At 36.1% G+C, this 27653-nt stretch overlaps 1 long non-coding RNA gene across 2 annotated transcripts in view; it reads right to left on the reverse strand.

Annotated features, from left to right (window-relative positions):
- Positions 1–26762, reverse strand: part of LOC144226254 (uncharacterized) — a 90446-nt gene extending 63684 nt beyond the window's left edge. The window contains exons 1-3 of one of the 2 annotated variants that reach the window (XR_013333569.1): positions 26704–26762; positions 14691–14765; positions 139–435 (exon numbers count right to left, since the gene is read on the reverse strand). This is a non-coding gene — a long non-coding RNA (uncharacterized LOC144226254). Of the gene's footprint in view, positions 1–138; positions 436–14690; positions 14766–26703 lie in introns of those variants that run through there. The other variant, XR_013333568.1, reaches the window with a different exon arrangement.
- Between the last annotated feature and the right edge of the window lie 891 nt (positions 26763–27653).

Below are 27653 nucleotides of genomic sequence, written 5' to 3' on the forward strand. Positions count from 1 at the left end.
TTTGTTTGAAGTTCTCAAAATAAATGATTGCCTACATAAAGATGTACAAATCACCTAAAAACATCGTCCATTCTGTATTGTGATACTTTTGCATTAGCTTATGAATATAATTGGGTTTTGGCAGAAATAATCATTAGCTATGAAACTCAAATTTATCTCATTATAAACATTTCCCAATTTAATATTCTTTATCCTCTAAGGTCATGAGGAGACCATGCTCTCTCCAGTTCTTCAATGGAGTCAGCTGTCCCGTACATCATCCAGGAGCACTGTCCCTATTTGCTCCCCAGATGCACTGCTTACTTCTCTTTTCTTCCTTGTTCTGTGACTAGTTGGTTCTGCTTTCTTCTTCCCACTTGATTGGCTCTTCATCCATTTGAAAACCAGTTTTGGATTCATCTGCAGAACTGTCAGGGCCGCCTCCCAAAACTGGATCTGGAGAAATGGAATGATCAATCTCACCCCTGATCTCCACAGAAGGAAAAATGCTATTTCCACAGGGCCCACAGGGCAAGTACCAAGGAATATATCTCTTTTTCATCCATATTGTGAAAAAAATTATTGTTTACCAAGTATTTAGTTGTAGTATCCTAAATGTTTAGAAACTTGAGAGGTTTAAAGTATTTGGTCTATAGGATTTAGAAAATAAAGATGGATAGATATCCTCTACCGGTTATTCTTTCTCTTTCATTTAAGAATAGTTGCATAAATACTTGTTCTGATATGGTACAATATTCATTACTAGTAAATGAACATGGTAGGTTCAGAAGTATTGATAGAATGGCATCATTTGTGTTAATATAAAAATTTAATAGGTAGGTTTATATAAACCTTAAAAGTCACCAAAAAAAAAAAAACGTGCTAGAACTTATCAGTTAATTCAGTAAGGTCACAGAATAAAAAATCAGTATATAGAAATTCATGGCATTTCTAAACACTAATAATGAAATGCCAGAAAGAGAAATTAAAATTCCATTTATAATTAACACCAAAAATGAAAAAATACTTAGAAATAAACTTAACTAAGGAGGCGAATGACCTATGTTCTGAAAACTATAAAACACTGATGAAAGAAATTGGAGGTGACACAAATAGAAAGATATTCATGTTCATGGATTGGAAAAATAAATACTGTTAAAATATCCACACTATCCAAAGCAATCTACAGATCTATTGCAATCCCTATCAAAATACCAACAGCATTTCTCAGAGAACTAAAACAAACAGTCCTAAAATTAGCAGGGAGCCACAAAAGACCCCAAATAGCCCAAGCAATCTTGAAAAAGAACACAACTGGAGGTATAATTCCAGCTTTCAAAGCTGTAGTAATCAAAAAGCACAAAATTAGACCCATAGATTAATGAGAGATTAATAGAGAGTCCAGAAACCAACCTACAATTATGTGGTTATTTGACCTAAATGTGTGACCTGAAACCATAAAAATCCCAGAAGAGAGCAAAGGCAGTAATATCTCTGACACTGGCTATAGCAGCATCCTTCTAGGCATGTCCCCTGAGGCAAGGCAAACAAAAGCAGTAACTACTAGGACTACATCAAAACAAAAAGTTTCTGCACTGCCAAGGAAACAATCAACAAAACTAAATACAACCCACTGAATGAGGGAAGATATTGGACTAATCCTCAGGAAGGATTAGTATCCAAAATATACCAAGAACTTATACAGCTCAATATCAAAAAAGAAGAAAACCCAAATAATCCAATTAAAAAATTAGAAGACATGAATAGACGTTTGTCCGAAGAAGATATACAGATGACCAACAGACACATGAAAAGATCACTCATCATAGGGAAAGGTAAATGAAAACCACAATGATATATCAATAGACAAATGAATAAAGATGAGGGGTGTGTGTGTGTGTGTGTGTGTGTATACATATATACATACACACAATGCAATGTTACTCAGATATAAGAAAGAAATCTTGTCATTTACAACAACATGGATAAATCTATAGAGTATAATGCTAAGTGAGGTAAGTCAGAGAAAAAACAATACCATACGATTTTACTCATATATGGAATTTAACAAACAAAACAAATGAACAAAGAATAAGGAGACACAAACCAAAAAACAGATGATAATGATGGGGATTAACAGGTAAATTTATCATGATGAACACTGAGTAATAATATATAGAATTATAGAATCACCATATGGTACATCTGAACCTAATTTAACACTGTATGTTAACAATACTGGAATTAAAATTTTAAAAATAAAAGTGCAACAAAAAATTATCATAGGCAGGTATATACAGAGATGAAAGATGAATGATACATGGGTTAGGGACATGCTTGAATATAGAGAATGTATTTCCAGAAGAGGGCCCACGGAGTTGGGAGTAACTATTGCCTGTAGGACAGAGACCCGTACCCTACAGTATGTAAGAGGCAGTATGTTCCACTGTTGATCTTTCATACTGTTTTTTTTTCCCCACTCGGTGCCAGACTGATAAATTCAAACAGTCAGATGGACGCATACATGCGCGCACACACACACACACACACACACCCTAAATGGATAGGTAATTCTCCCTTAATTCAATGTTTTATTTATGTGACCAATTAATTTTGTAAAAATGTGGTTACTGCCCTTGAAAGAACGAACCCAAAGTGGGACTATCTTGCTTTACTAAAAATATTTACTTAGATAAATTTATATTTTGTTCCCAAATGGAAAGATATTGAAAAAACTTACAAAAGCTTGGGAATCTCACGAAACGTTTTAAATAATTATAAAATGAAACCATTTATTTTGCATGTTTCATTGTATAAAATTGCTTTTGAAGAAGTGACTGTAGCTAAAATAAAGTATTTGAGATACTTTAGTAAGATTAAAAGTGATTTGAAGATTCAAAAGATGACCCTCCACTGAAATAAAATGTCTCAAACTTACCAGGTAACCAAGCACATACAGAAAGAGCATTTTCTCAATGAAAAATAGTAGAGTCGAATTGTGTTCACACCCGCCGCTGAGCCGCCTGTAGCTCGCAGAGCTTCAGCCGAAGAAGGGTGTCTCTGTACCATGAGTCTTAGACGGCGTGCAAATCGATCCTGCTAATCGATCCACGGTGAAGCGCAGAGGAAGCAACTGGCTACAAAAGCCCTTAGCAAGAGTGCGCCTTCTACTGGAGGGGTGAAGAAACCTCGTCCTTACAGGCCCTGTATTGTGACACTCGGAAAAATTAGATGTTGTCAGAAGCCCACTGAACTCTTAAACCGCAAACTTCCTTTCTAGAGTCTGGTGCTCAGAACTTCAAAACAGATCTGTGCTTCCAGAGCGTGGCTATCGGTGCTTTTCAGGAGGCCTACCTGGTGGGCCTCTTTGAAGATACCAACCTGCACACTATCTATGCCAAACATGTAGCAATTAAGCCAGAAGGCATCCAGCTAGCACACCGCACACGTGGAGAACGGGCTTAAGCATCCCCTCTGATGGAAAACATTTCATTAAAAAAAAAAAAAATTCTCTCCTTCCTGTTATTGATAGTTCTGAACATTAGATATTCCCCCCTCCCTCCACCATGTGGACAAAAGACACCTAAGTGTATGACTGTAAATGGAAAATTAGGGGGCAGAAATCAGGTATTGACAGTTTTTCGTTTTGGCATTTGAGTGTGAATTTTTAATATAAAGGTAGAGACATAAAACATTCATGCAAGTCAAAATGTTTCAGTGAACACATTTCAGCAGTTCAACTTTATAACAATTATAAATAAACCTGTTAGATTTTTCTGGACAATGCCAGCATTTGGATATTGTTTAAAACAAGTAAATTTCTTAGGGCGGTAACTAAATGGGGTTTGTGGCATTTTTATCACACAGTAGATTCCACCCATTCACTCTACTTTTCTAACTGAGTTGATGTACATGCAAGCACAGGTTTTTAATGTTGCCTGCCTTCTGTGCTGTAAATTGCTATTAAAATACATTAGAGGCACGTGGGTGGCTCAGTTGATTAAGCACCGGACTTCAGCTCAAGTCATGATCTCACAGTTCGTGGGTTCGAGCCCGCGTCGGGCTCTGTGCTGACAGCTCGGAGCCTAGAGCCTGCTTCAGATTGTGTGTCTCCCTGTCTCTCTGCCCCTAACCCTGCTTATACTAGGTCTCTCTCTCAAAAAATAAACATTAAAAAATATACAAAATAAAATACATTAAACTCTAAAAACAAAACAAAAACAAATAGCGTCTACAGAGAAGTGCCAATTAAAGCTGATGACAATTTCAAATATATTAACTGCAAGGAAAACTGTGAAGATAATTGCAGTAATTTCTATGAAAAAAAAAGGAGACCACATTGAAGAATAATTTCTAATAATACCAGAAAATAACTCCAGAAAAATACCAGGTACCCAGTGTAAGAGACAAGTACTGGTAAGAAACCGATTAATATAGGTGCCTGGCTGGATCAATCAGTAGAGTATGTGACTCTTCCTCTCAGGATCAGTTCAAACCCCCTTTGGGTGTGGGGTCCACCTAAAAAAACTGATTTATCTTCGTCTATACAAAGAATAATGTTTTAAATGTTGGTATAATGTACATGAATATATTTTAAATAACTTTACCTTTGCAAATCATCATTAATTGAACAATTTGTGATGTGTTATACAATAAAATCAATTTGGACTGATAGATATACTTTAAATTATTATTTTGAATCATACAATTCCAATGCTTTTATTACTTCCTTTTACTCTCAAAGTTGTCCCTATTTAGAGAACATAGTGTATGATCACACTAGTGGCTGAGAACCACAGATGTTAATCAGCTCAGAAAACACAAGACCTGACTTAGTTACCCTTTAGGTAGTATCGCCATCTCAGTACCTATTAAGGTAGATATATGTAAGGAGTTGACAAGGATGTCAGAGTATTTCGAGATTTTTCATAAACCACTAGTCATTGCAACACTCTGTGAGAAGAACATTTAGGCATCAGTGCCCATCTGTTTCTTTGCTTCATAAATGATGGATTTAAAATGGTGGGGGAGGGGCGCCTGGGTGGCTTAGTCGGTTTAGCATGCTACTTCAGCTCAGGTCATAATCTCACGGCTTGTGGGTTCCAGCCCCGCATCAGGCTCTGTGCTGACAACCAGCTCAGAGCCTGGAGTCTGCTTCGGATTCTGTGTCTCCCTCTCCCTGACCCTCCCCTGCTTGCTCTCTCTCTCTCTCTCGGAAATAAATAGAACATAAAATTTTTAAATAAATAAAATTAAATTAAAATAGTAGGGGTGNATAAATAAATAAACTTTTTAAAACAACACAACTTTTTTTTTTAAACAGTAAAATAAAATTAAAATTTTAGGTCAAGTGTGTTCATCTTCAGCAGGAAGAATTCTATTTTTTATAATTTATTAATTTTTTAAATTTATATCCAAGTTAGTTAGCATGTAGTGCAGCAGTGATTTCAGGAATAGATTCCTTAATGCCCCTTACCCATGTAGCCCATCCCCCCCTCCCACAACACCTCCAGTAACCCTCTGCTTGTTCTCTGTATTTAAAAGTCTCTTATGTTTTGCCCCCCCCGCCTGTTTTTATATTATTTTTGCTTCCCCTCCCTTATGTTTATCTGTTTGACAATAGCCAAAGTATGGAAGGAAGGATTCTATTTACATGGTGTTCCAAGGAAGATTCCCTTAGAGAAACCTACATAAGGAAGAAAGCACAACTGAAGAAAATACATAAACCAATGGTATAATGAAAGAATAATACAACCTGGCTACATGGGTTGCTCTTAGGACCACAAGGAAGATTCTGTTAGGAAAACTATAAATTTACTATATAAAATGGCAGAAGTCATATCCATCTTCTTAGGACAAAACCAACATTCTTTCTTTAAAGAGATGCAGTATAGGAAAAATGTTTATCTTAACATGGTAAGTCAAACCAGCGCTATATCTAAAGTTAAACTACTAGAAGCACACTTTCTTTAGTGTTACAAGATAACCATCATGCCTACTTTTTAACATCACTCCCACTCTTTAACTGGTGCATCTGTTAATATATTGAGTAATTAGACAAAAACAGAGAAACAAAGGGAGGGAGACAGAGAGGAAAACTCATAGAACACTACCTTGGATTAGGGGTGACCAAATATTTTCTGAAAAGGCCATACAGTAAATATTTTATGTTTGACAGTCTCTGTCATAGTACTCAATTTTACTGTTAGAATTACAAAGTAACCAGAGACAATACCTAAGGAAATGAACATGACTACACTCCATCTAGCAATCTCTACTTATACACACTAAAATTTGAACTTCATGTAAGTTCCACATGTCACAAAATACCATTTTTCCCTATTTAAACATGTAAAAATCAGGGATGCCTAGATGGCTCAGTTGGTTGGGCATCCAACTTCCTCTCAGGTTATGATCTCGTGGTTGGCAGGTACAAGCCTCATGTAAGGCTCTGCACTGACGGCTCAGAGCCTGGAGCCTGCTTCAGATTCTGTGTCTCCCTCTCTCTCTACCCCTCCCCTTCTCCTGTTCTGTCTCTGGCTCTGGCTCTGGCTCTCTCAAAAATAAATTAACATTAAAAAATTATAAACATGTAAAAATCATTCTTAGTTCCTGAGCTATACAAAAACAACAACAACAACAACAACAACAACAAACAACCAGGTAAATCAGATTTGGTGAACCAGTCCTGCACTTTAATAGTAATTAACTCAAGGAAGAAGAACTTGGTCAGGGGTGTGTTTTGGAAGCGGGCTGAACAGACAAAGGCAGGGCTGGTGAATGAGGAAGAGAATTTTACCTTTTATTTTGATTCAGCACTGTGCTTTAAAAATGTTTTAGCATAATAATGGATTGTAAAAAAAAACTTTTAAAATCTAACTATTAGATAAAGATCAAACTTATTCAACTGCCTGTTTTCCTATTTTTGGCATAGCAAGGTAAGAGGTTTTACCCAAACACTGTCAACAAATCAATTTATAAGATTAGAGAAGTGTTAAATTTTAAAACAGCTTTTTTATTTCTCTTTCTTTCAGGAAAAAAAAAAAGATCTGCTCTCGGTTAATTATTTCCCTGTAAACAGAGTAACCCTGAGGAATTTCTATGTGCTTTCTATCTAATCTGCAAGCCTCACTGAACTTCCAGCAAGAACAAGAATACTATACACACAGTTCCTACATTCATACAAGTTCCTTTCTTCCTTCCCCTAAAACTTGGGTGTTGAACTCCAGCCAAACATTAAATTACCTTGAAAAATGAAAAAGGTAGAAGAGAAAAAAGCCCAAAAATGGTATTTAGCCTTATTTTATGAGGACATTCAATCTTAGAGACAAATAAAAAAAGTTTTCTGGTGTGAGAATCCTGAGAACTGCATAGTACCGGTTTTTCAGACAAGGCTATTCTTCTAAGTGTGCAGGTAACTGTGCTCTTGTTTCGATGCAGGTGGGGCTGTTGATCAGTTGTGGGTGTGTGTCTATAAATCCACACACATTTTTAAACAGAAACATCCAGAATACATTTCCAGCAAGACCACTTGCTAGTTCAGGTAAGCAAGCAAAATTTCCAGATTATTTAATCTCCGGTCAAGCTCAGTTACATATCATGATCAGTGTATCGCCATTCTGAAGTGAGGTCTTCAATTGTGGTTGAGGAAAGTTAAGTGAAATTGTAGTATTCTTCTTCTAATCAACTGCTAAGTTGATACTCTGCTAAATTCATACTTTTATTCTCTACTTCTATTAATGATAAGATAATAGGCTGACATTAGCCAAAATGACCCTTTAAAAACTATTCTACAAATAACAACTGTTGCTGTTTTTAACTGCTTTATTTTAGAATAGAAATTTTATAGTGTAACATTTAAGTAAATTACATATTAAAAGACTTTTGAAAAGTAGAATACTCGTGACAGAATATACTAACTAGCCAGTGTTTATAATGCTGAATTCTAGAGTCATTCCTGTGCCTCCTGACTGTAAGCTAATCCAGAGGCATAACCCTGTTGTACTCATCTGTATCCCCCAACTAGCCTAAATCCTGCATCTGTATTTAAGAATCTTCAGCAGGGAACATTCTATTTTACCAAGCAAAATATTATGCATCCAAAAATAGTAATATATAATTGATTTGCTTGTTCATAGAATTTACCTGACATCTGCTTTAAAATTCATCAGCATACAGTGGAAAACCACGGTTTTAATTTTTTAAAGTATAACAGTCTTTGACCATAATACGTCATAACTTCAGATTTGAAAAGAAAATGGTTTCCCTCTCAACTCTAAATTTGGCAGCTTTAAAATATGAAAATGGTGATGTTATTCTGTCTTCTGATATGTAGATTTTGAAAGAGATTTGATATAGATTTTACCTACTTAGCTCTAACTCTATCATAGAGATCCCTTTTTAATGCTTCCTAATTAACTTTTTTTTTTTTTTAATGCTTCTTGGCATACAAAACCCCAGAAGAATCTTAAGGCAAGTAGAAGCTTTATTCCCCAGGAAAAGAACAGAGGCACACAGAAATTTACATACAATTTCAGGGCTTTTTGAGCCTCCTGTAGCTCTAACCCAGACCATCTAGAACCCCACTGGATCCAGGTGAAGACTGCCCTAGATGCTGCCTCCCTTTCTCCATTTCAACTTGAACCTGACAGACAGCCTGCCCTTTCCCCACATTGGACTCTGTGCTCCAGATTCACCTGTCCCTACCCCTTACTAAAATCTACCCTGGATTTCAGTCTTTAAGGTACAAGATGACCAGTCCATAAGGTAAAGATTGCATTCTGAAATGGTTTATGGTATTGGTTATAGAAACTGAAATTGAGATTCTTATCAGGTGCCTGTTACTGTTTAACAGGGTTTTCCAGTGTTTGAACACAAAGAAATTGTGTTGAAATGCAGGGTCCAATGCAGGGGTGCTGGGATGCCTCAGTTGGAGGAACATGTGATTCTTGATCTTGGGGTCATGATTTCAAGCCCTACATTGGGCATAGAGATTATTTAAATAAACTTTAAAAAAATGGGCCCACTGCAGATTAGGGGTGGAGGTAATTTAAATAGAGCCAACCCAAGTGGCAACCATGTTCAGTCTGGAGGAGTTCTAAAGGGATCCACTCCTGGCAAGGGGAAGACATTAGAATGAGAAGAACAGTTTTAAAGAAGGGCAGGGTTCTAAGTTGAAAACTCGAGGGCTGAGTAACTGTTGGAAGGATTACAAAGATAAGTGACCACAGAGGAACTCTAGAATGAGAATCCTCTGAATCTATTTTAAGCAATGATTGTTCATGCCTACTCTTATTATCCTTGTATAGATTTAAAATAAGATTTTCATCTATTCAATCAAGAAGAGTAAAAAAAAAAAAAGTTCAAAGAGTATTTTTGCATGCCAGGAGTCACCTTTACATCGACCTTAACAGTTGCAAGGCCTTTAATAAGCATAATCATATTTGAGTTTTAGTGCCTTGCAGCCAGAAGTAAGCTTTTGGTGTCCTGGTCCAGTTCTCTTTCCACTTCATTGTATTGCTCCCAGCAATCTCAGGATGTGGTTTTTCACCAAGTGGACTTTAACTGAGTTGATTGTCTTTTTAAAGTACTTTTTAACTAAAATGTGAAGGAAAGTTCTAAGTGGTTGTACCATGTCAGCTGACCTAAGCAGCGCCATCTGTCACCACAGGTTTGATTGGACTTTTAATCAGTGTCTTTTAATAACAGCCTGAAGTAACTTACTAGATTCTAACAATTATTCACTGTCATTTAGCTTCTTATGAGAAAATTTTTGACAAGATTTGATGTCATCAATCTTCTTCCTCATCACACTTCCTTCTAACTTGGCCATTGTGCTCAGTTAGGAAAAGAGAACTCCCCAGACACTCTCAAGAGGTACTGGACTCTCATTTTAGTTTCTCAGCTATGTCATTTAGATTGTCTGGAAATACCTAGTCTCTTATTCATAATCTAGTTAAAAAGAAAACTAACTGGAACAGTCTGTTACATACTATCTCCAAATGCGGGGGTGGGGGGGGTGAGGGGGGTATCAGAGATCAGATGTTTTTAGAGGACTGAACAAAAGCAAATGAAAGTAACAAGTTGTTCCATCTCTTCTAAAAATAATGAAAAATTAATTTGTTAGCCTATAGCTTTGGTAAAAAATTAGTGACTGGCACATCATAATGATATTCTAAAAATAGCAAAGACCCCTGAAAATCTGCTCCAATTCCCCAACCTGTATTTATTAAGAAAATACCATAGAATTATTTTATAAAAGGATCTGCAGGAAATTATACTTTATTCAACCGCTAAGAATTTCAGTTAATCAAGTATTTGCTATATTGATTCCAGTTAACAGCTTCCGTGATTTTAGACCTCACAATCTAAATTTTTGTCATTCGTTATTTTCTTTAGAAATCACTTCTACTAAAAACAAAACAAACAAACAAAAAAACCCTTCTATCTTATACTTAGTGTTTTACCTTGACCTAAGCAGCAAACGCATGTATCTTCATCTATAAAAAGATATTTTATAAAGAAAATTCTAAAAATTGATTTCTACATCTCCATGTAACAGAAATAGCAATAGAATCATTTGTTTCACATCACCAATTCAAAAGTAGCAGTATGACCATAAAGCACTTGACCACTCCTTGAAATGGTAACATCAATGGACTAAAGACAGAACAGCAATAGCATAATTTTAAATTTTAAAATATTGAGTATCTTTCCAAGTTTTTTCATTCCTTAGCACTGGTATTAAGCACAAGCCAATTATCCATCCATGTTCAGTCAAGTTAATTCTACTTTAGTTTATCAACCTCAGAAACTCCAAACTTAAAAAAGCAATAAGCTTTTGCAAAATAAATTCAAAGAGGGGAATATTTTTCTAAGTATAATTTAACAGGCATCTCTCCATCTGGACACAATACTTATAAAACAGTGAGTTCGGTCACCGTAATGTACTAAAGACTAAACTGGTTGTGACTCTTAAAGACGGTCCAGGACCAAGTTAAACAGCACACTATAACACAAGACACCAATATTCTGTGTACTCACCTTCAAATGTCCACTAAAACTTTTTGGTGAAATTTGTGAATAATACATTAAAATTGTGTCATAAATCTTACACAACTTGGTAAGTATACTATTTCAGTTAAGAAAGTATTTTAATGGAGAAAATGACGGACATCATCTAGAAACTCCGTTGACTTGTTTGGGTGAGGGGGGCACCTGGGTGGCTGGGTTAGTTAAGTGTTTGACTTTTGGTTTTGACTCACATCATGATTTCACAGTTTCTGAGATTGAGTCCTGCATCGGGCTCACACTGACAGCACAGAGCCTGTATGGAATTCTCTCTTGCATGCATTTTCTCTTTTGTTCCCTCCAAGTAAATAAACCGTAATTTAAAAAAATAGAATTGGTTGGGGCACCTGGGTGGTTCAGTCAATTAAGTGCCCAACTCTTGATTTCGGCTCAGGTCATGATCTCATGCTTCGTGTGACTGAATCTTTTGTCAGGCTCTATGTTAATAGTGCTTTTAACTTGGAATTCTCTTTCCCCTCTCTCTCTCTGACCTTCCCTATTCATGTTCTCTAGAACACATGTTCTCAAAATAAATAAAAACTGGTTTACATTTGGTTAAGCATTTCACCATCTAGCAGCATGTAGTAAACAATTGAGAAAATGAAGTCCAGAATCAATGAGGACTAAAAGTATGAGTGGAAGGGGAGTCTGAGTACAGTGTACAGAGAAGCATATGGAGACCCTCAATGAGGAGGACAGTACCGAACAGTTATGCATGTTAGGGATAAAATGAAAGATTAATTGGAAAAAGATAATAATTGGTTCAAGGAGAAGAAAATGACCCTCCCCCCGAATCCTAACTTCATTTTGAATCAAAAGCACTGCTCAGTACTCAGCCCAGAATAAAGTAGGTGCTCAATAAATACATACTAGAGAATGAATAACATCTCAGAAAACTATCAGCATAGCCAGAGCTGGAGACCGAAGTATGGAAAGGAACAGAAACTCTTAAGTTTAAACTCTGTACTGCTTTCAGCCTACTGTTATTGTGAGATACAGTATATAAAAATAATTATACTACAACATGGCTTCCCAACAAGGCCATGAATGAATTGAGAGCAGACATTATATTGTTTTACCTTTGTACCCCCAGTGCTAAGTGGCGTAAGGCTTATGACTGACAATTCCTTTAATGTTTGTGGAACTAAGTTCAATAGAAGCAGAGAATGTTAATTCTTCCCACTGCTCAAGTTCTAGCAATGAATAAGATTTGCAACAGAACAGGGAAATTAAGTAGGAGCATAGTCTTAGAGGCTGTTTCGAGAATAACTTATCTAATTCAAAATGTGATGTGAAGTTACTACATATATTCAAGCAAAGTTGTAAAGAAAATATTCGGAGATTACTACAGATAGGAAGCCAGTTATACTGCTACTAACAAAGTATAAAGTAGTGTAACCACTTAGAAAAGTGGTTTGATAGTTTCTCCAAAAATTCAGTGGAAAGTTACCATTTGATCCAGCAATTCCCTCGTGGGTATAAACATAAGAGAGAAATGAAAACTGTATGTTCACACAAAAGCTTGTACACATAGGTTCATAGAAGCAGGGTTCATAAAAGCCAAAAAGCAGAAAAGAATCCAAATGTCCACCAACTGATGAATGAATAAATAAAATGTGGTATATCCATACAGTGGAATATTTGGCCATATAAAGGAATTACGCTAATATAAGCCACAACACAGATGAACCTTGAAAACATTCTATTAACTGAAAGTGTCCTGTCACAAAAGGCTACACCTTGTGAGATTCCATTTATATGAAATATCCAGAAAAAGAAAATCAATAGAGACAGAAAGTAGTTTAGGTATTTCTTAGGTCTGGGGGAAATGGAAAGATCAGGAAATGATAGCTTCAGAGTACATAGTCTCTGGGTCACCTGAATGGTTCAGCTGGTTAGGTACCTGACAATTGATTTTAGTTCAGGTCATGATGTCGTGGTTCTTGGGATCTAACCCATTGTCAGGCCCTGTGCTACTGGCATGGAGCCTGCTTGAGATTCTCTGTTTCTCAGTCTCTCTCTCTGTCTCTCAAAATAAACAAAGTTAAGAAAGAGTACAGCGTTTCTTTCTGAGGTGATGAAAATGTTCTCAAGTTATGATAGCGATGGTCGCACAACTCTGAATATACCAAAAAAAAAAAAAAAAAAAACANACACACAAAGGAAACAGAAACAAACCAATCAGAAAAGTCAAGCAATCATGTTTGTCTTGCTTCCTAATTCTGCTTCCTAATTCCTGGCCATCCTTAAATGCTGATATCAACACCAGAAACTACAGTATGGCAACAATTAAAATATATAGCTGTGTCCAAACGAGTCTGCAACTCTTTCTATTTTCATATTAATTCAGTATTTCTCGTTTGTAGCTTGAGACATTTCCTGAAAATACTCTGTAGTATTTGTATTTCTGAATGTTTTGTGCATTCTTCTTTATGATTTTAGTCTTTAATCTCTCATAAATATTCCCAACTACTTGTTTAACTTTTTTAAAGCCTACTGGGTTCTCTCTCTCCTTGTTATGCTCGGTTTCCCTCTCCTCCACTCTTCTGTATGCTTCTGAAGCACATTTGTTTTATTGTGTCTCTCGACCATGAAATTCCCTTACCAGACTTTTTTCTATGTCAGAACTCAAAGTGACATTGGGAATTTGCCTCAACATTATCTATTCTGACTTTGAAAGGGCATCTCTTGTCACTCAAGATACAAGGGCCCTGTACAATATAGTCCAAATCATTCATTATATGTTTACCAAGTACGCGAAGTTTACCTGTTATTTCCTCCTGTACATTCTCAAAGCCAGACCCTGTGCATGGTCCAAAGATGTTTTTTCAATAGTCAGTAATCAAAACAGCAGTGACTGAGCACTGACATGAGCCTTGAGATATGAAACAGTCACAAAACCTCAGCACTATCATTTGAAATCTCTTCTTCCCTAGTTATAATTATGTACCTCTCTATACCACTGGTCAATTACTTGCTAGCTTAGTTAACTATCTGTAGATAGACAACTGCATATCACAATACCCATTTCTGATCCCTTCTGTGGTCCTGAGTTAATGCATTTAGTTCTCTATTCTATTTCAGGATAGAAAGATGGAATCACCTGGGCACAGACATATGAAGATCTCTTTCATATTCAAAAAAGCTAGAAAACCTCGTTATTTTGGGTAGATGATTTAAGACACCTCATACAACAGCTAAAAACTAGCATGTTCACTTTTAAAAGGATATGAGTATTTGCTCTGCTACTATATGTTGTTTTGACTAACAGATGCCATTACAATGTGTTTTTTTTTAATAAACAAGACCTCTATATACCTTTTATTGATTTCTTAATTACCCAAGCAAGCTTTTATTGAAGTACAGTTGACATGTTATATTACTTTCAGGTATATACGGTAATGATTGATATTTGTATAGAATGCAAGAAGATCCCCACAGCATGTCTAGTTAACATCTACCAAGCAAGCTTTTGAATATAAGGTGTGTAAACAAAACACCATCACTCAACTAGGTACTATGCCAGATTAAATAGAATAATAGTTTAGACCAGAAGTTATCAAAAGCCTATCTAATCATCAGAACATTTCAGAGAGCTTTCTTTAAAACTGATATTCAAAGTAGATCAGTCAAGTACTTACTGAGTATCCAATGCTATGTGCCAAGAACTGTTCTCTGCTCAATGATTAAGTGACACCATTTTTATTCCTGAAGATCTATTAAATGGACATAGAGATAAGAAATTTTCATTTTTAAAAACTCTCCAAGGATTTACCAAGTATCCAAATAACATTCAATTCCAATACTCTTTCAGTTCATTTATTTATTTTTGAGAGAGAGAGAGAGAGAGAGCCAGCAGAGGAGGGGCAGAGAGAGGGGGGACAGAGGATCTGAAGCAAGCTCTGTGCTGAAAGCAGAGAGCCTGTCTTGGGGTTGGAACTCATGATCTGTAAGATCACAATCTGAGCTTAAGTCAAACACTTAAGGGACTGAGCCACCCAGGTGCCCCTCAATTCCAATACTCTTAAATGAAGAAGCAAAGATTCCAAATGACAATTGAGTAAAACACAGTCTCAACACTGGACAGTATTACAACAGGGAAAAGTCTACAGAGTCACCTCATTTCCAAATAGATGTAACAAACAACAATTAACACTTAAAGAATACACTTTGATGAAGTGAGATTACTGGGAATGCCAGCAAGATTCAAGAGTAAGAAATCTATTAATTAAAAATTTTTATTATTTATGAGACAAATCATCCAAGTATCTTCTATCTGAAAAGGTATTTAAGGGGGCGCCTGGGTGGCTTAGTCGGTTAAGCCTCCGGACTTTCGCTTAGGTCATGATCTCCCGGTTCGTGGGTTTGGGCCCCGAGTCGGGCTCTGTGCTGACTGCCAGCTCAGAGCCTGGAGCCTGTTTCAGTCTGTGACTCCCTCTCTCTCTGACCCTCCCCTGCTCACGCTGTCTCTCTCTCTCTCTCCTAGAAATAAATAAAACATTAAAAAAATTTTTTGAAAAGGTATTTAAGATGCTGAAGACGTATGTAACAGAATGCAAACTCCATTATTAAATTAAAAAAATCAACACTTTTACATTAATTTATTTTCATTTATCCTAACAAAGAACCATCAATCCCAGCAAAAAAAAGCCAACATCATGCCTCCTTAAAATGAATGTAATCCCGCTGAAATCTGGGTAAGATGAAGAGGATGTCTATAATTATCTCAATGACTAACATTGCTCTGGAGACAATGCAGTTTTATGTTGAAGAAAAAGCTGAAGCAACTGATACCCTATTCCATTTAGAATAGTAATAAAAATGGTAAAATATCCTGGATTAACTAGACAGGAAATGCACAAAATCTATACCAACTAAATGTACTACTGAGGAAAAAAAATAGCAAATCTATGGGATGGTATGCCATGGTCTTCAGTGGGAAGATTCAACATCATGAAAATGTCAGTTCTCAGGACTTTTAAAAAATTTTAAGACAATCATAATAAATTGGTACAAAAATTTTTTTTTAATTTTTTTAAATGTATTATTTATTTCCAGGAGAGAGAGAGAGACAGCGTGAGCAGGGGAGGGTCAGAGAGAGAGGGAGACACAGACTCTGAAACAGGCTCCAGGCTCTGAGCTGGCAGTCAGCACAGAGCCCGACGCGGGGCTCGAACCCACGAACCGCGAGATCATGACCTAAGCGAAAGTCGGACGCTTAACCGACTAAGCCACCCAGGCGCCCCAATTGGTACAAAAATTTTTAACAATAATTCCAAAATTGAAATGGTATAACAGTCATAGTTAGCAACACTCTATTAAGAAATCAGTGGGACCTATCCCTTAATCAATATGAAGCATTTTATGAAACCCTATCAAAACACTATGTTACTTATAAATGAATTGAACAAAATGGTACATATAGAAACAAAATATACTACAGAAAGCTTTTTTTTCCCCAATAAAGTAGCATTCAAAATTAGGAGCAGGGAAGATATAATATGTAAAATAATTATTGTTAGAAGTTGGTAGCCTTCTAGCAAAAAAAATATATTTAGATCTATACCATACATTTTATATCAAAATAAGTTACAAAGGTTAATTATAAAACTTAAACCATCAAGGTATTAGAGGATACTCTTGCAAAAATTTTTTTCTTTAAATGTTTGGAGAAGATAAGGGCAGATACTAGGGTGAGACAAGGCAGGCCCCTAGGACACAAAAATAAAGTGCTTGCCTCACCCTATTCCTCCTTTGGGCTTGAGCATGTTTCAAGGCAGAAAATAAAAAGCCTAAAGAAAGGACTACTATTTTTGATTACATCAATTTCTTCAGAACTAGGATTATAAGCCAAAGAAAAAGACAAAAGCCAAAACAAACAAAACTACAGCACATATCAGAATTGTGAATTTCTCTCATACACAAAGTACTCAGGGTCAACAAGTCAATAGAAAAAAAAAAAAGTCCAAAAGATACACAAGGAAAAATAAGTAATCTAAACATAAGATAGACTCTTTTTTTACAGCTTTATTGAGATCTAATTGACATATAGCATTATGCAAGCTTAAGGTGTATGATTTGACATATGTACAAATTGTGATTTGATGACCACAATGAGATGAATACATCCATCACCTAACAATAGCTACTTTGTGCGTGTGTGTGTGTGTGTGTGTATGTGTGTGGTGAGCACTTTTAAGGTCTATTCTCATGGCAACTTTAAAGTCTATAATACATATTGTTAACTTTTGTAACCATGCTGTACATTAGATCCCTAGAACATAGTCATTTTGTAACTCAAGTGTGTACCCTTTGCTACCTTCACCCTTCACCCATTCTCCCCACCTCCTGGAAACCAGTCTATGAGTTCATTTTTTATGAGTTATTTAGATGTCACATCTAAGTGAGAGCATATAGTATTTGTCTCTGACTTATTTCACTTAGAATACATTCAAGGTTCACCCATGTGTGCCACACGTGCATCAATAGAAAGGGGTTGTTTCTACATCTTGGCTATTGTAAATATCCTGCACTGAACATGGGAGGTAGTTATTTCTATGAGATCCGGATTTCATTTCCTTCAAATGTATACCTTCAAGTACAACGGCTAGATTACAGAGCGAATTTTTTATGAGAAAGTGAAACTACATTAATTTATGTCTCGTTAAACATATGCAATTCCTCTTCATAATTTATATATTTACATAAATACATAAACACACCCATATCATTATATATACAAATCCGTATACACATTCAGTCATGCGACCTGATAATCTCTGGAAGGAAACGTAAGAAATGTGAACATTGCTTACCCCTGGAAGGCAGGAATGGGAAGAAAAATTTTTATCTTTTTAACTTTTGAATTTCAAACTATCCACCTTTATAACCTATTTTTTAATATAAGAATTTTAAAACATAATTCACCAAAGGATGCAGATAAGCAACTAGAGATTTGGCAAGCTCTAGTTTTAGACTCTCAGAAGTTCAGTCACCAAAATCTTTTACCCTTTTTCACAATCTGCATGGCTAATTCAGGAGATTTAAATGAGTGACCACCTATTTTTATTTAGTTTATAAGCTGAGAATGAGAATTTTTGAATTAATTTTTTTTAAATCACAACAGCACAAGGAATAGAGTCAATGATACTGTAATAACAATGTAATGGGATAGATACAGCTATGCTGGTGGTACAAGTAACAAATGTGTACACTTGTCACACCACTAAGTTGTACTGAAACTAGTATACCATTGTATTTGAGCTACACTCATAAGTTTTAAAAATATAAGATTTTTTAAAAAGAATACTTTGTGATACCTGGAAGTGACATGTGTGACATTGTGTTACATGTGTAGCAAATTGTTTTACTCTAACAAAGTACCACTCATGTTGTTACATATTTTTCATGGCTACTTATGGGCAATGATAGCAGTGGTGAGTAGCTGCAAAACCCCAACTACTTACTATCTGCTTCTCCACTTACAATGTTTCTAAGCAATTCTTTAGACTTACCTACTTCCCTCTCCACAAGCAATAGAAACACTTCTTCCTTTCTCTGAAATGGAATAGAGTCTAGGTTTAAATGTCTGAACAACCCATTCATAGCTGAACTGTTAAGACTGAGTATTATGTGGTCTTGATAAATTTTTTCTTGGACTCCAATTGCCCAGAAATCTGATGCTGAAATTAGTTTTCCAAGAGTTACATCAACGCCTTTTCTTTATACACTGCTGTCCTTGTTCCCAGCTGTTGGGAAGGTGCTGGGAAGAAATGGTAGCTCAAGTTCAGGAATCAGAAGGCCCCATGCTATTAAACTGTTCTATGTCTCAAGCCACCTGTATCTAGCCAAGCTTAACTTGAAAAAGAATTATCTAATAGAACGATTACTACTTCATGTTTGGGAGGTCTAAGTTCTCTGTTTGCTTAAAATGTCAATATATAGTTATATATTCTTAGGCTTGGTTTTCTTAAAAAAAATAGCAGGAGTAATATGTCATTCATCAGATTTTCAGGGTTTTCACCAATAGGTTTGAAATTACTGGCAAATGCTAGCTTTCTATCTACATCATAAATCTGAAAAGCTAAGTTGTAGAATTCATTCTTTACTCAAGTTTATTTTTACTCCAAGTTTCAGGATTAATGATCAATAATTCAAAGTTTGTTATTTAATACTTTTCAGACTAAATTAAAAAAATAGGGTTACTAAATGACAAGTAATTTATGATTACTTCTGTTATTTTTTAAAAGATTTATGTTAGGAGGCGCCATATATATATATATAATTTTGGGGGCACCTGGGTGGCCCAGTCGGTTAAGCCTCCACCTTTTGACTTTGGTTCAGGTCATCATCTCATGGTTTGTGAGTTCAAGCCCCACATTGGGCTCTGTGCTGACAGCATGGAACCTGCTTGGGATTCTCTCCCCCAACCCCTTCTATCTCTCTCAAAATACACACACATTTTTTAAATAAAAACTTCCTATGTATCCTAATCATTTTTAAATCATTTGCTATCATTAAAATTCTAATCTTTCTCTTACCTTAAAGAGAAAGATAGTCCATTAGCTACCATAAAAATTCATCAAAGGTGCCTGGGTGTCTCAGTGGGTTAAGCATCCTACTCTTACTCTCCCTAGCATTTCTCTCTCTCTCTCTCTGTGTGCCCCTCCCCCTCAAAATAAATAAACTTAAAAACTTTTCAGAAGGGTAAAATCAAATGGATGCTGAATACTGTATAGAGAAGTAACTCTTACTGAGATTGTTTCTATGCTGTGAGTTGTTACAAGAATGATAAAATGTGAAAATCATCAGATATAAATAGCCTTTTCATGAAAGCTTTTTAAAAAACTTAAATATTTAAAACTCGGACTCTTTTGAAATCTTATACCAGATGTCAGTGAAATGATTATTTTGTTCATATCCTTTCGTCTCTGGAGACAGATTTGATTTTTATTTTTCTAGCTGTGCTACAGTGGACTTAAGAATGATTGGGGCACCTGGGTGTCTCAGTCAGTCAAGAGGCCAACCTCAGCTCAGGTCACGATCTCACAGTTCATGAATTCAAGCACCACATCAGGCTTTGTACTGACAGTGCAGAGCCTGACTCGGATTCTAGCTTTCTCTCTAAATAAATAAATAAGTTAATTAAAATAGAAGGAAGGAAGGAAGGAATGACCTGGTGAGCTTGTTACTTTAGATCCCTGGATCCTATGTCCAGAGATCCTTACTGAGTGAGCCTGGAATGGAGCCCAAGAATTTACACTTCCAATAAGCTGTGTGGTGTTAACTCCCAGTTCTGAGGCCAAGTTTTGACTACCATTACTACAAACTACATTGCTATGATTTGCCAATCAAATTTTTACTTTATGTCTTGCATAAAGTACAAAAATTATAAATCAACTTCATGGTACATTTTGACTGAAATTGTTTGACTTAATTCCATACTCTCAGTTTAGTAACAAGCCACTAATGATTATTCACCACTTGGAGGACTGTCAATACAGCCCAGATAATTTTATCTCCTTAGGTCTTATGGGTTTTCAAACAGGAGATAGAAAAAGTGACCTCGGTAAGAATTGTTAAGAAGGCCCTCAGCAAACCCGCACCAACACCGAAAAATGACAAATGTTAAAATACCACCATTTTACTAAGCTGCTTAAAGACTACAATGATTGTTAGCAAGCTATTAAATGTACTGATATTACATGTCCTTAGAATTTTATATCCTAAGTTTAAATGCAAACACATGCAAAATACTAGTTTTATTTTTCTATTTTATTCAAAGTATCCTTATCCTTAAAACTAACTGGCATTTTTTTTTCTCTCCACAGCACTAAAATATGTGTTTGACCAAAATAAATTTAAAAAATGGCTCAGAATAACAACAACATACTGAATCTCATGATACATGACCTCTACAATGTTTTCTTAATGTCACAATTCAGTGGAAATTTTGAAAATGTTTTCATATCATTAATACTACCCCCCAAAAGATATAAAGTACTGTTTAATACAGAATGTACAATTGTAAATGGTCAAAATATACAATTTACTAAAAATATTATTCACATAATATATTTTCAAAATGAATTGTTGAAAACAATCCAGCTCAATAACATGCTTTCCTTCTCCCACTTGCGTGAGACAACTGATGAGAACTTATGTGCCCAGAATCATGTTTGTAGGTTTATATGTAATATCTCATTCCACCAGTTTTACAAACTCAGTAGCACTGTGCTTTTTTTTTTCATTTCTAAATGCTAGTTCAAGTACTATTCTACTTCAAGAGAAGACATTACTAACTCAATCAATAACAGCTATCATAAATTCTACAATTCACTATAATATGTAAACATCAAATATTTGTTAAATTAATGGATGCTATTAAATCAATATTCCAATGTATTTTCAGTCTAGTTCCCAAACTGTACCGAGTCAGGACGTACTCCAGCGAGTTTGCAGGTTAACTCAGCCTTAATTCACATGTGTCAAAACTGATTTTGCTTATATACTGGTCTAACATTTGTTTACAATACGGAACATTTTAAATACCCTGTCAGTGGCTTATTTTTTCTTGGCCCATTCTTCTTTAACAGTCAGACCTGACATAACTGGAAGATAGTCTATTAGATATATACATGTGAACCTCAGGATGACAGTTCACAAGTCTTCACAAATTATCTTCAACAGGGGCACAAGCTAGTGCTGGACACTTAGAAGGGTCAGTTCTGCCCCACTCACAGTGCTTTTCACAAAGGACGATCAATGGAGCTGCTGGTAGTGGTAGTGTTTAAAATCAAACATGCAGCTCCTGTCAAAATGGGAATTTCTGAGGCACTCCAGAAACTTTTTTTCTTAAACAGAGAAATCTAATACTTTTTATGACCTTTGAATTTGGAACCACCAAAGAGACTAGAGCATGGGTTACAATCAAATTGTAAGAGAGCCAGTCCATTCTTAGGGTACCAAAGATGACATGTGATTTCCTCAAACTGATAGTAATTAAGTCTTTTTATCTTCGTTTTAAAATTTTTTAATGTTTATTTTTGAGAGTGAGGGAGAGAGCGTGAGTAGCGAAGGAGCAGAGAGAGAGAGGGAGCCAGAGAATCTGAAGCAGGCTCCAGGCTCTGAGCTATCAGCAAAGAGCCTGATGTAGGGCTCAAACCCACTAACTGTGAGATCATGACTTGAGCCAAAGTCAGATGCTTAACCAACTGAGTCAACCAGGTGCCCCCTTTTTATCTCCTGAAAATGCCTGTAAGCAAGGAGATACATTCTGTCTTGGGACTTTAATTTTCAGAACACTATCAACTATATATCATAAGATAATGATGCCTGTCAGATCCAGCAATATTGATACAAAATGATCTGTTAAGACAGATACTCCCTCAAAACTCCTCTGATGAAACTGTTTAACATAAATAAAGTTGATTACCAGCTCTGAGTGGTCTAATTCCTAAATTTACATATATGCCATTAGCATAACCTTCTCTAATGTTGTGGATAAACTCCCATGTTTTTATAGCTATTAATGTAAATGGACCAATTTCAGATAAAGGGTTAAGAGATTATGATATTTGACACTTTCTTTTACTGATAGAATATTATCTTTGTTTTTATTTCAGGGAGAGAAAACATGAATAAAGCATTAAAACTTAATTCAGAGTTATAAAAGATTACTTCTAAGAGGTCAAAATTCATAAAGAACATCTGTTGGTTTTTTAAAAAATGTTTATTTTATTTGTGTGTGTGTGTGAGAGAGAGAGAGAGACAGAGAGAGAGAGCGCGCAAGTGAGCGCAAGAGCGAGCACAAGTGGGGAAGGGGCAGAGAGAGGGAGAGATAGGATCCTTAATAGGCTCCACACTGACAGCAGAAAGCCTGATGTGGGGCTCGAACTCAGGAACTGCGAGATCATGAGCTGAGATGAAGTCAAATGCTCAGCCAATTGGGCCACACAGGTGACCTGAAAACCTTCCGTTAATTGACTAATATTAAATGTGCAAAGGCATGGATTTTGTAACACTCCCATTTAGATTTTTAAGGTGTTTGCAAAGTCCATACAGTTTTGTATTCTGGTCTTTTATTCGTTTAAATAATTATTTATCTTTAAGATGGATTATACTGGCATTAAAATGTATATTTTCTGAGAATACTTAATGGCGTGAAATAGAAAATGCTGTTAGTATGTTAATTAATAAATACAAGATACAAAACTAAAAAAATAGATTTTTAAGGTGTTTGCAATATTCTTATGAAGGAAGTGTTTGAATAATAAAGGTCAAGATCTGAGCATGACAATGCAGTAGTTTGATTTCTGCCTGCATTGGTAATAAAGAAAGTATGTCATGAGCTGAGGGCTATAGCACAAACAAACCCAAAAAGGAGAGGTCAACACTGGTTCCTTCTTTCTGGCCTCTCATTCACTCCACCAAGTAATCTCATCTTAACTGAACCCCTCCACTGTATGTAGCAAACCTGCTACTATGTATCCTAAAAAAGATCCACACGTTTCCAAAGCAAATGAAGGCTTCTCTTTCTGCTTATTATTTGAACCTTTAGCAGCATATTGCAGAGTTAACCATTACCTCTTTTCCTCTTAAATAGACATTTAGAAACTAATTACAACAGATTAAAATATATTTTAAAAATTTAACTACATATTTATCTTAATTATTAGGTGGATATTTCCTACTTTTAATAATTTTAGGGAAAATGTACCTGCCTTTGGAGTGTTAGAAATTGTCTCCAATTACCTAGCAGGAGAGAATTATATTCATTCTGAAATTAATGAACATTCAACCACCAACTCAGTTCTTCACAGGAAATTTCTGGACAGTCACTACTGTATCTTTTATTCCTTTAAATAGCACCCCCCTGGGACACCTGGGTGGTTCAGTTGGTTAAGCCTCCAACTTTCACTCAGGTGATTACTGTGGTTCATGGGTTTGAGCTGCGTGTTCCGGCTCTGGGCTGATAGCGTGGAGCCTGGAACCTGCTTCAAATTCTGTGTCTTCCTCTCTTATGTCCTTCCCCTCCTCACGCGCGCTCTCTCTCTCTCTCTCTCAATCGCTCGCTCTCTCTCTCAATCGCTCGCTCTCTCTAAAATAAGTAAACATTAACATTTTTCAAAAAAATATACAAATAATAAGTAACACCTCCCAAAATTCTAAATTTTTTAAGGGGAAAACAATCCCAGCATCAGCTGGAAATAATTCTAATTACTAATGGAAATCTCATTATCAGCTGGGAGTAATTCTCAGAAGAGAGAATGTTTCCCATGGGCAGAAATTTTCCTAACCTATAGGGTTTAACTGTATTTAAATAACATGAATTTGATATGAAAGTATACACACCTATATAATATAGGTATCTGACTAGTTTTAATATTTCCTAAGTTTTTTTCAGGTTTTATTTGATCCCTGTTATATTCATTTTAAGAAGATTTTTATCAACTAATTCGGATATAAATGCATTATAAGACCATGAGTACTAGATATTTGGGCATCAAATTTGCAAAACATTATTAAATATCCTACTCTTATTGTTTTTCAAATCTTAGATCAAACTCTGGAGTTTTTAAAAATAAATGTTAAGATATCAGAGTGAAATGACATTTTCAGATTTAAAATTTAACATGAAGGCAAGAAATGTGAATCATTTTCTGCAGCAAACAAAGAGATCAGTTGACAATGAAGTTGCTATTTTAAGAATTAAAAAATAAAACACAATAGTCATTTACTTTTCTTCAATTAGTGCAAAAATGTTAAGTGATAAATTTTTCTTCATCAAAAAAATAAATGTTCTTTTGTAGTTTGATATACATAATTATAAATTTAAGTATAAATACATTAATATACATATACATATAATTATTTGAAAATTAGTTTTATTAGTATGCCATAACAAATTTAGTTTGCTTCTCTACCCTACTTCAACAATTCAATTCTATATCCTAGTTGATATTTCTATCTCATTTCTTAACCTTTGCAAAATTCGTGGTTTAGTCTCTCTTGCTTCTAATGTTATCCCTAGCTTTGAAATGAAGTACTAGGCTGAGAATGCATATATTTATGTATAACTTTATTTCCATTACTTTTAGCCTTCTCCCTTCAAGATACCTTTGTTCCTTCTTTAACACACTATTAATTATTTCTAACATTGACTACCTGAAATAGTGTGCAAAATTCTGTATGTACAGGCATGTTTATAAATGAGCTGCGCTCTTCCTTGCATTTCAAAGAAATAAAACAGTAACAACATTACACATTCCAAAAGATATTAGAATAGAGTTGTAAAGGATAGCTCTTTAAATTTAAATTAGAAACAAACAACTTTATAGTAGAAATCTACGCAATATTCGGGACATACTTCTCCTAAACATTAGTAGGCCTGGAACCTACTTCAGATTCTGTCTCCCTCTCTTTGTCCGTCTCCCACTCATCCTCTGTCTCTCTGTCTCAAAAGTAAACAAACATTAAAAAAAATACTGGGTGCTTCTTCTCCTCTGTTTTCCCTTATTTTTTTTGCCTAAAATGGTGACCTTTCTTTTCTATTTCAAATCAATTTCATAATCTGAATTCAAAAAAACCACCTCGGGGCGCCTGGGTGGCTCAGTCGGTTAAGCGTCCGACTTCGGCTCAGGTCATGATCTCGGGGATTTTTGAGTTCGAGCCCCGCGTCGGGCCCTGTGCTGACAGCTAGCTCAGAGCCTAGAGCCTGTTTCAGATTCTGTGTTTCCCTCTCTCTCTGATCCACCCCCCTGCTCACACTCGCACTCACTCGCGCTCTCTCTCTCTCTCAGAAATAAATTTTTTTAAAAAAACCCACCTTATTTTATAATATTTAAGATTTCCCAGTTATTCAAATATTTCATTTCTATTTTTATCAGTTACTGGGTTTGGTATTGTGGCCCAAAAGATGGACTAGGTGAAAATAAGGCAGTTTTGTTCTCCTGGAGAGTTCGTAGTTTTAGACTCAATGCTAGACAGTGTGAGCATAGAGGAGATGGCCCCACCCTGTGAGTAGAGCTGTCTGTCTTCACACAAGATGCAGCACTCGTGAGCCTAGAATGATACAAGACTGTGTTCCACCATTATGGAAATCAGTCCGCTATGCTTCAGATTTTATAGCACTAGTCCTTAGAACAGATTACACTTGAAAGGATATAGACTACACAACCCATGCATTCATAAAAATCCTAATATAGACAGATAAGCCCTTTCTGCTGTTTTAAAAGTTTGTTTCTTATGCAAGGTCTTTTTCTTCTCTCTCTGAATGGAAAGACTTTGAAAGCAGAAAGTCTAAGTCTCTCTCGGTCTTCCCCTGCCCTCCACCAGGTGCGCGCGTGCACGTGCACGCGCGCGCACACACACACACTAATCCACTCACAAAATAAATTGTCTCGGTGTTGGACCAGCATGCACAATGGGATGCTATTAAATGTGTAACTCCCCTGGTGTCTGTAGTGATTAACTTTACAAACACCAATTTATGAACATCCTTTGGTAAAAGATCAAACAAACATACTGCCCACAGCTTTGAGATCACCCAAGAAGATTTTTGTTGAGGACTGGCTACTGTAAAGTTTATGACTTTACCATAGCATTCCAGGATAGGATATGGGTACATGTCAAAATGTATCTCCCAAAACTCACAGGTTGAAGTCCTAAATGCTCAGTTTGACAGACTCTGACTTTATTTGGAAACAGTTGCTAAAGGAGACCTGAGTGGCTCAGTCAGTTGAGCATCTGACTTCAGCTCTGGTGATGATCTCACAGTTAGTGAGTTCCAGCCCCACAAAGAGCTCTGTGCTGTCAGCATAGAGCCAGCTTCAGATCCTCTATCCTCCTCTCCCTACCCCTCCCCAATTGCGCTGTCTCAAAAATAAACATAAAAAAAATAGTCGCTGAATAATTCATTAAGATGAGGCCATGATGGAGTAGCGTGGGCCCCTAAATCAGTATCGCTGATGTTTTTACAGAAAGGGGACATCTGGACACAAACATGCACACAGAGAGAACATCATGTGAAGATGACGGCTGAGTTTCGGCCATACAACAGAAGCCAAGAGACCAAATATTGCCCGAGAACCATCAGAAGGTAGGAGGGAGGTGTGGAACAGATTCTCCTCCACAGCCTTCACAAGCAGCCAGTCTTCCCAGCACCTTCATCTCTGACTTCTAGCCTCTGAAGCTAGAGACAATACATTTCTGTTGTCCAAGCCACCCTGTGTGTGGTACTTTGTTACAATGGCACTGGCAAACCGATTCAGGTTCTATCCCTTTCCTACATTGTGGAATCTCCAAGATTGCTAAGAAAACATTACAACTTCTCATCACACACTTACAAAGAAGCCTTGCTGGAACAGAAGAGCCATTTGTTTACAGTAAGTTTATTAGGTTCCAATTCTACCCTCCAAACACATTTCTGCCCAGTGAAATGTTATTTCAGTACTCAAGAGGGTTTATAAAATTGATGAAGTAGTGAGATAAAATACCCAAGACCAATGCTGTGGTTTTAATTCAAAAGCAAAAGTCACACCCCGAGAAAGAGCCATTACTTTGGCACTTTCAGTTATGATGAAAGCAAACATCAAAAGAACCTC

This window comes from Crocuta crocuta, unplaced genomic scaffold (genome assembly GCF_008692635.1).
Source record: "Crocuta crocuta isolate KB4526 unplaced genomic scaffold, BGI_CrCroc_1.0 scaffold62, whole genome shotgun sequence".
Lineage (NCBI taxonomy): Eukaryota > Metazoa > Chordata > Mammalia > Carnivora > Hyaenidae > Crocuta > Crocuta crocuta.